The sequence below is a fragment of the Choloepus didactylus genome, chromosome 10 (assembly GCF_015220235.1).
Source record: "Choloepus didactylus isolate mChoDid1 chromosome 10, mChoDid1.pri, whole genome shotgun sequence".
In the NCBI taxonomy this organism is placed as follows: Eukaryota; Metazoa; Chordata; class Mammalia; order Pilosa; family Megalonychidae; genus Choloepus; species Choloepus didactylus.
In genome coordinates, this window is record NC_051316.1 from 5283945 (window position 1) to 5293329 (window position 9385).

Genomic DNA, 9385 nt, shown 5'->3' on the forward strand with positions numbered 1-9385 from the left:
CATTGATTTTGTTAGGCATTGTCAGCTCAATGAAGTTATTGTATTCGTTAGGGTTCTCTAGGGAAACAGAATCAGTGAGAGATATCTATTAATATAAGGTTTATAAAAGTGTCTCACATAACTGTGGGTATGCATGAGTCCAAATTCTGTAGGGCAGTCAGCAAACTGGCAACTTCAATGGAGATGTTCAATGAACTAAGGAAATGAACTGACAACTCTGATGAACATGTCTGATGAACTCCTCAGGAAATGAACTGGCAACTTCAATGAACTCCCTAGGAAATGCTTTGCTTGTCAGCAAAAGAAGTGAAGGTCCTCTATCTGTCTCACTTAAAAGTCTTCAATTGATTGATTGAATTAAATCCAGCCAACTGCATTCTGTTATTGTGGAAGATATGCCCTTCAGTGATTCATCAGTCACAGCTGCAGTCAATTGACTGATGATTTAATAAACCAGCCTGTTGGTTTATTAACCATCCACAAACATCCTCACAGCAATGGTTAGGCCAGTGTTTGCTTGACCAGGCAGCTGGGTACCACCACCTGCCCAAGTTGACACATGAGCCTAAGCATCACAGTCCACCCCTTGTCAACTTGGCAGTTATACACATCACCTAAAACCATACTTTATTTCTAAGTAGAGAACAATAACAGACACATATTTCACCTAACAATACTTTGTGGTGCAGTGCACACCTGGAAACACACTAAATCTCTTCAGAATAGGGTGCAAGTCCTTGGTGACATTAACTCTTAAAACTGATTTCCATTAGCTTAAATACAGGAAAATGAACAATACAGCTTATGCCATATAAGGGGATAAGACAGAGAAGAAAGCAAAGATATTTTCTTTAGAGATGAATACAAACATATTCATAACCAAAAAAGGAAATATTCATGCCATCATAGTCCTCATTTATGTAGCTTGTCATGTGGCCATAGTTCATATTTATTGCTACCTCCTTTCACTACCCATTCCAAGTTCCCTTTACCCTCAGCAGTCACTTCAGCTGGCTGTGGTTCTTTGCCTGGTGGGGTGACCCAAACCTTCATTCCTGAAGTTTCTTGGCCATTGGTAGTCCTGCCTGGATTGGGTTGTTGCAGTTTTCCATTGACTTTAATTGCAGGGCATAGTAGTACTAAAAGACACACAAGGGGGTCTCCAGTATTCCAGGAAAACTCTACTTCCATTGTGTAGTTGCAGTGCTATTTCCCCTTGATAGTCAGGATCAATTACCCCAGGCAGTATAGTAATCCCCTTCCTTGCCTGTTGATTCAGAGGCATAAGAAGACCAAAGTTGTCAGGTGGCTGTCTTAACTTCCAGTTCAATGGGATTATTGTGTTTCCTGGTGGAAGCACTCCTCCTTTTGGAACAAAGGCTTGTAGTCCAGCAGAGCTTAAGCTTGCAGGGACAGGAAGCAAAAATTTTCCTATTGGATCACTAGGAGTGATAGTGAGCGGTGCCATACCTGTTTCCACCACTTGATTCCTGGACCCATGATTCCTGCTTATGGGAGAAAGATCACCATAGACTGAACACTAATTCAGAGCATACACAGCCTCCTGGAGAACACTGACCCAGCTCTGCAAGGTATTGCCACCTAGTTGGCACTGTAATTGAGCCTTCAATAGGCCATTCCACTGTTCTACCAACCCAGCTGCTTCTGGATGATGGGGAACATGGTAAGACCAGAGAATTCCATGAGCAAGTGCCCATTCCCTCACTTCATTTGCTGTGAAGTTGGTTCCTTGGTCAGAAGCAAGGCTGTGTGGAATACCATGATGGTGGATAAGGCACTCTGTAAGTCCATGCATGGTAGTTTTGGCAGAAGCATTTCATGTAAGGAAAGCAAACCCATATTTGGAGTATGTGTGTATTCCAGTAAGAATAAATAACTGCTCCTTCCATTATGGAAGTGGTCCAATGTAATCAACCTGCCACCAGGTAGCAGTCTGATCACCTCAGGGAATGTTGCCATATCAGAGAATGAATGTGGGTCTCTGCTGTTGGCAGATTGGTCACTTAGCAGTGGCTGTGGTAAGGTCAGCCTTGGTGAGTGGAAGTCCATGTTGCTGAGCCCATGCATAACCTTCAACCCTACAACCAAGACCACTTTGTTCATGAGCCCATCAGGCCATGACAGGAGTTGCTGGGGAAAGATGTTGATTGGTATCCACCAAATAAGTCATTTTATCCACTTGGTTATTAAAATCTTCTCCTGAAGTCACCCTTTAGTGAGCATTCACATGGGACACAAATATGTTCATGTTTTTTGCCCACTCAAAAAGGTCTATCCACATACCCCTTCCCCAGAGTTCTTTGTCACCAATCTTCCAATCATGTTCCTTCCAAGTCCCTGAACATCCAGCCAAAGAATTAGCAACAGCCCTTGAATCAGCATACAAATCCACCTCTGACCAGTTCTTCTTCCAAGCAAAGTGAACAACCAGGTGCACTGCTTGAAGTTCTGCCCACTAGGAGGATTTCCCCTCACCACTGTCCTTCAAGGACATCCCAGAAAGGGGCTGCAGTGCTGCAGCTGTCCACTTTCAGGTGGTGCCTGCGTATTGTGCAGAACCATCTGTAAACCAGCCCAAGGTTTCTCTTCCTCAGTCAACTGATTATAAGGAACTCCTCAAGATGCTATGGCTATCGGCTGGGAAAGAGAAGGTAAGGTGGAAGGAGTGGGGGCCATGGGCATTTGGGTCACTTCCTCATGTAACTTATTTGTGCCTTCAGGACCTGCTTGAGATCTATCTTGTATATACCATTACCATTATGGTAACGAAGCCCACCTTGTCTGTGGTGATTTACTGCAGCCACTTGGCTTCTGCTGACTTTGGATCTGATTATCTCAATTGTGTTTAAGGAATCCAGCTCAGTGACAGCAGTTCCTACTGTAATAACTGACCTACAGAGAAGGTTGACTATAGAGCTCTTCAGGGATGATGGAGCTAGTCTCACAAATTTATTCCTCTCAGTCCTGGTAAAAGGTATGTCCTCTGGACATTCCAGGGGTGTGTGAGCAGGTCTTCCATGATAAATCCACTTGAACATTCCAATCTCTCTAAGCCTTTGAATCCCCTTCTTCACATTGTACCAGGGCAGTTCTGGCACTTCAACCTCTGGTAATGCCAGCCACATTTTGATCCATGTTTCAGCCAACCACCCAAACTGTTAATGCCCTTTCTAACCCCTCAAGCTACAACATTGAATGCAGAATCTCTACTTAGTGGGCCTATTTCAGTAAATTCAGCCTGATCCAACCTTATATTCCTTCCACAATTATCCCACACCCTTAATATCCATTCCCACACATATTCCCCTGGTTTCTGTCTCTATAAGTTGGAAAACTCATACAGTTCTTTGGGAGTATAGCATACTCTCTCACACTTTGTACCTCACCCTTCAGGGCCTGTTGGGACTTTAGTCTAGTTATAGGTCTCAAAGCAAAGACTGGTGGTGGGGGTGGGTCATGAAAGGAGTTAGAATTATCCCTCAATCCATTTACCTCAGAACATTCTGTTGCATTTTCATCCCTTAAAACAAGATTAATCTTTCCAGAATGAGGGCTGCTTCCTCAGGGGAGGTGATTACAGGATTAGCAGGCACTGAAGAATTAATCTCTTTATATGGATGTTGGATGGCATTAGCAAACTAGAACAGTTATGCATGCAGGTAACATTTTCATTGGATGTTTAATAAATCCCTTCTGATATGTGATCCTGTTTTTTTAGGCACTTACTAATGAAATACTGCCATATGTACCTTTAATTGAAAATAGCAATAGCAACTAAACACTTACTAGTTTTAGGTATTGATTATATTTTTTGCATCAGTAAGGGAATATTTATTGAGCTCATGATTATAAGTTCAAAAGAATCATTTAGTCTCAGAGATGAAAATTACTTGGAAGCCATGGATTAAACATCATTTTACAGTTGGAGGAAATGGAATGTGGATATGTTCATATATTTTGTTAATGGCAGGGACAATGACATTATGCTCTTGTCATTTACAGTAGAATCCTTTCCTAAATTTAAGGCACAGATTCTTTTGAGGAAAACTTAAAGCAATCTTCAATATTTTGGTAAGATTTTATGTCTTTAGAAAGAATCCCTAAATTTTATTTCTTTTATATTATTTTATTCCAGCTGAAGATCTGTAAGTTTTTTATCCTAAAACAATTAAAGTCTAGTAACAATTGGAATCTGGATTTCGCCAACCTGTGTGAATTAACTGATAATATTTTGTGGAAAATATTGCTTATCATTATGAAATTGAAAACCATGAAGTTATGTATGCCAGTTTGAATGTATTCTGTCCCCCAAATGCCATTATCTTTGATGTACTCTTGTGTGGGTAGATGTTATCAATGTTGATTAGATTTCTTTGAATGTTTCTTTGGAGATGTGCCCCACCCAGCTGTGGGTGATGACTCTGATTGGATAATTTCCATGGATGTGTTGCTCCACCCATTCAGGATGGGTCTAAGTTGAGTCACTGGAGTCATATAAATGAGCTGAGGGAGAGAGGGAACTCAGTGCAGCTGTGTGTGAACTTCTACAGCCAAGAGGGACACTTTGAAGAAAGCACAGGAACTGCAGATGAGAGACAGTTTGAAGATGGCTGTTGAAAGCAGACACTTGCTCCAGAGAAGCTAAGAGAGGACAAAAACTCCAAGAGTAACTAAGAGTGACATTTTTGAGGAACTGCAGCCTAGAGAGGAATGTCCTGGGAGAAAGCTGTTTTGAAACCAGAACTTTGGAGCAGATGCCAGCCACATGCCTTCCCAGCTAACTGAAGTTTTCCAGATGCCACTGGCCATCCTCCAGTGAAGGTGCCTGATTGCTGGTGTGTTACCTTGGACACTTTATTGCCTTAAGACTGTAACTGTGTAACCAAATAAACCCCCTTTTATAAAAGCCAATCCATTTCTGGTGTTCTGCATTCTGGCAGCATTAGCAAACTAGAACAGTATGTTTTAAATAATTATATAGCAGAAACTTTATTCATTTTTCATCATTCATTTTTGGTGATATTTTCCATGGAAAGTCTATATTTTCATAAGGTGTATGAAATTCTATGGAGGGTCTTTATAAGAATTCTTTTTTCCAAGACTATATATGGGATAATTTATCAGCTATTGGGAAGGCAGAGAGTGGATAGAAATGATAGAATCTACACCCTTGAACACTATACTGAGTTAACATTTATCATTATATTCTTAATCATTTTGTATATATGGTATATAAAGGCAGCATAGTTTTGCTGCTGGTTGTCTTTGACAAGGTGTTGTTCCTGGGAAACTGAGAAGGAAAATCAGTGTGGAGCATCTTCTGAAGAAGGAAGATGCACAGCACAGGAGCCCTGCCTGTGATTTTCACAGGTGCTCTTCCCTAGCATGACTTTCAGGACCTCTGAATATTGACTGTGTCTCCTTCAGACAACCATATTTGGACCAAAGGGTGCCTTCTCATTGGCCCATCTGGTTTTGTTTTCATGGTGATAGGGAAACATAGTGACACTGTTTTAGTTTGCTAATGCTGCCAGAATGCAAAACAACAGAGATGGACTGGCTTTCATAAAAGGGGGATTATTTGGTTACACAGTTACCATCTTAGGGCCATAAAGTGTCCAAGGTAACACATCAGCAATTGGGTACCTGCACTGGAGGATGACCAATGGCATCCAGAAATCCTCTGTTAGCTGGGAAGGTGTGTGGCTGGCATCTGCTCCAAAGTTCTGGTTTCAAAATGGCTTTCTCCCAGGACATTCCTCTCTAGGCTGCTGTTCCTCAAAAATGTCCCTCTTAGTTGCACTTGGGGTATTTGTCCTCTCAGCTTCTCTGGAGCAAGAGTCTGCCTTCAATGGCCATCTTCAAACTGTCTCTTATTTGCAGCTACTCTCTCAGCTTCTGTGCATTCTTCAAAATGTCCCTCTGGTCTGTAGCAAGCTCATTCCTTGTGTCTGAGCTTATATAGTGTTGAATGTGTGGGGTCACACCTCCATGGAAATTATTCAATTAGAGTCATCACCCACAGTTGGGTGGGGCACATCTCCATGGAAACACTCAAAGGATTCCAATCTAATCAGCACTAAAATATCTGCCCCACAAGACTGCATCAAGGGACATGGCTTTTTCTGGGGAAAAAAACATTCAAACTGGCACAGACACTAGTAGCTAAGTTCAAAGAGAGTTTTTCTTTGTCATAATTAGTTACAATATGAAAATCTGCCAGAACATGATCTGTCTTGTTTTAAGCATCCAAGATGAGAAACTCACAGACATAAAGTTAAAAATACACTTTTTTTGCTGTTTTCTTTTTTTAAATTCAATTTTATTGAGATATATTCACATACCATGCAGTCATACATAACATAGATTCAATTGTTCACAGTACCATTATGTAGCTGTACATTCATCAACAAAATCAATTTTTGAATATTTTCATTTCCACACATGCAAAAATAATAAGAATAAAAATGAAAATGAAAAAGAACAAATACAGTGACAAAGAACACTGGGTGCCTTTTTTTGCCCCCATTTTTCTACTCATCCATCCATACACTGGACAAAGGGGAGTGTGGTCCATATGGCTTTCCCAATCACATTGTCACCCCTCATAAGCTACATTTTATACAATTGTCTTCAAGATCAAAGGGTACTGGGTTGTAGTTTGATAGTTTCATGTATTTACTGCTAGCTATTACAATTCATTAGAACCTAAAATGGGTTGTCTATATTGTGCATAAGAGTGCCCACCAGAGTGACCTCTTGGCTCCTTTTGGAATCTCTCTGCCACTGAAGCCTTTTTCATTCCCTTTCACATCCCCCTTTTTGTCAAGTTGTTCACTATCCCAAGATGCTGGGTCTAGATTCCTCCCTGGGAGTCATGTTCCATGTTGCCAGGGAAATTTACTCCCCTGGGTGTCAGATCCCACATAGGGGGGAAGGCAGTGATTTCACCTGCCAAGATGGCTTAACCAGAGAGAGAGGGTCACATCTGAGCAACAAAGAGGCATTTGGGAGGAGGATCTAAGGCACAATTATAAGGAAGCCTAGCCTCTCCTTTGTAGCAACAGTCTTCCCAAGGGCAAGTCCTGTGGTAGAGTACTCAGCCCATCAAACCACCAGTCCCCTATGTCTGTGAGCACATTAGCAACCACCGAGGTGGGGAAGCCCAATGTGCCTGTATTCTCCACCAGCTTCTCAGGAGGTTCTGCATACTTTTTTCATTGTTTATGTTAATTGAACCTTTTTTTAAAATTAACTATAACTATGTAAAAAATTAAATTAAAAACATACAATGAAAAACATTTCAAGGGCACCAATTGAACCCCACAAGAATCAGATCCCCACAGACCACAAAGACAAGGTTGGGGAGAACTGACTTCAGGGGAAAAGGTGACTTGCAGATGCCATCTTCTGGTTAGTTAGAGAAGGTGTACACCACCAAGCTTTAGATCTGACAAGTTAGAGGTTGGTATTTTTTTATATCCTGAAAGAACCCTATCAAGTAAAGCAAATGCCAAGAGGCCAAAAACAACAGAAAATCTTAAAGCATATGATAAAACCAGATGACATGGAGAACCCAAACCCAAACACCCAAATCAAAAGATCAGAAGAGACACAGTTCTTAGTGCAATTAATCAAAGAACTACAAACAATGAGAGCATGGTACAGGAAATAAAGGACATAAAGAAGAGCATGGCAAAGGATATAAAGGACATAAAGAAGACCCTGGAAGAGCACAAAGAAGAAATCGCAACAGCAAATAAAAAAATAGAAGATCTTATGGAAATAAAAGAAACTTTTGTCCAAATTAAAAAGACTTTGGATACTCATAATACAAGATTAGAGGAAGTTGAACCAGAACTCAGCATCCTTGAGGATCAAGAACAGAATATGAAAGAACAAAAGAAAGAATGGGGAAAAAATAAAAAAAAATTGAAATGAACCTCAGGGATATGATAGATAAAATGAAACATCCAAATTTAAGACTCATGTCCCAGAAAGGGAAAAGAAGGTTAAAGGTCTAGAAAGAGTATTCAAATAAATTGTTAGGGAAAACTTCCCAAACCTTCTACACAATATAAATACACAAAGCATAAATGCCCACCAAACTCCAAATAGAATAAATCCAAATAAACCCACTCCAAGACATATTCTGATCAGACTGTCAAATACTGAAGAGAAGGAGCAAGTTCTGAAAGCAGCAAGAGAAAAGCAATTCACCACATACAAAGGAAACAGCATAAGACTATGTAGTGACTACTCAGCAGCCACCATGGAGGCAGGAAGGTAGTGGCATGACATATTTAAAAGACTGAGAGAGAAAAATTTCCAACCAAGAATACTTTATCCAGCAAAGCTCTCCTTCAAATTTGAGGGAGAGCTTAAATTTTTCACAAACAAATGCTGAGAGATTTTGCTAATAAAAGACCTGACCTACTTCAGATACTAAAGGGAGCCCTACTGACAGAGAAACAAAGACAGGAGAGAGAGATATAGAGAAATTTCACAGACATATATAGAACATTACATCCCAACTCACCAGGACACAATTCTTCTCTAGTGATCATGGCTCTTTCTCCAGAATAGACCATATACTGAGTCATAAAACAAACCTCAATAAATTAAAAAAAAAATGAATTAATTCAAACCACCTTCTCTGACCACAATGGAATACAAATAGAATTAAATAAACATCAGAGACAGGAAATTCACAAACAACTGGAAGGTAAAAATGAGGGGTAGATGAAAACATTCCCAGATAATCAAAAGCTTAGGGACTTCATCACCAGTAGATCAATCCTATGAGAAATCCTAAAGGGAATTAAGCAGGCTGAAATGAAGGGACACTAAACAATTGACTGAAACTACATGAAGAAATAAAGATTTCCAGTAAAGATCACATGGTAAATACAAATACCAGTGTTACTGTATTTTTGATTTGTAACTCCACTATTTACTTCCTACAGGATCTAAAATACATAAACTGTAATGACAAATCAGTGGTTTTGGACTCAGTGAAAAATATGTAATTTTTGACAAGAACTACACAAAGGTTTGGGAATGGAGGAGTACAGGAACATAGTTTTTGTGTCCTATTGAACTTATGTTGGTATCAAAGAAAAATAAGATTGTTTTAGATTTAAGAGGTTAAATTTAAGCCCCATGGTAAACACAAAGAAAGTATCAGAGAATATGACCATAGAGATGAAAAGTAGAGTGTGGGTTATGAGAAGTGGGGGAACGGGCAATGGGGAGTTAAGAAATGAGTGTAGGGTTTCTGTTTGGGGTAAAGGGAAATTTCTAGTAGTGGATGGTGGAAAGGTAATAGCATTACAACATTCTAAATGTGATTAATCCCACTAAT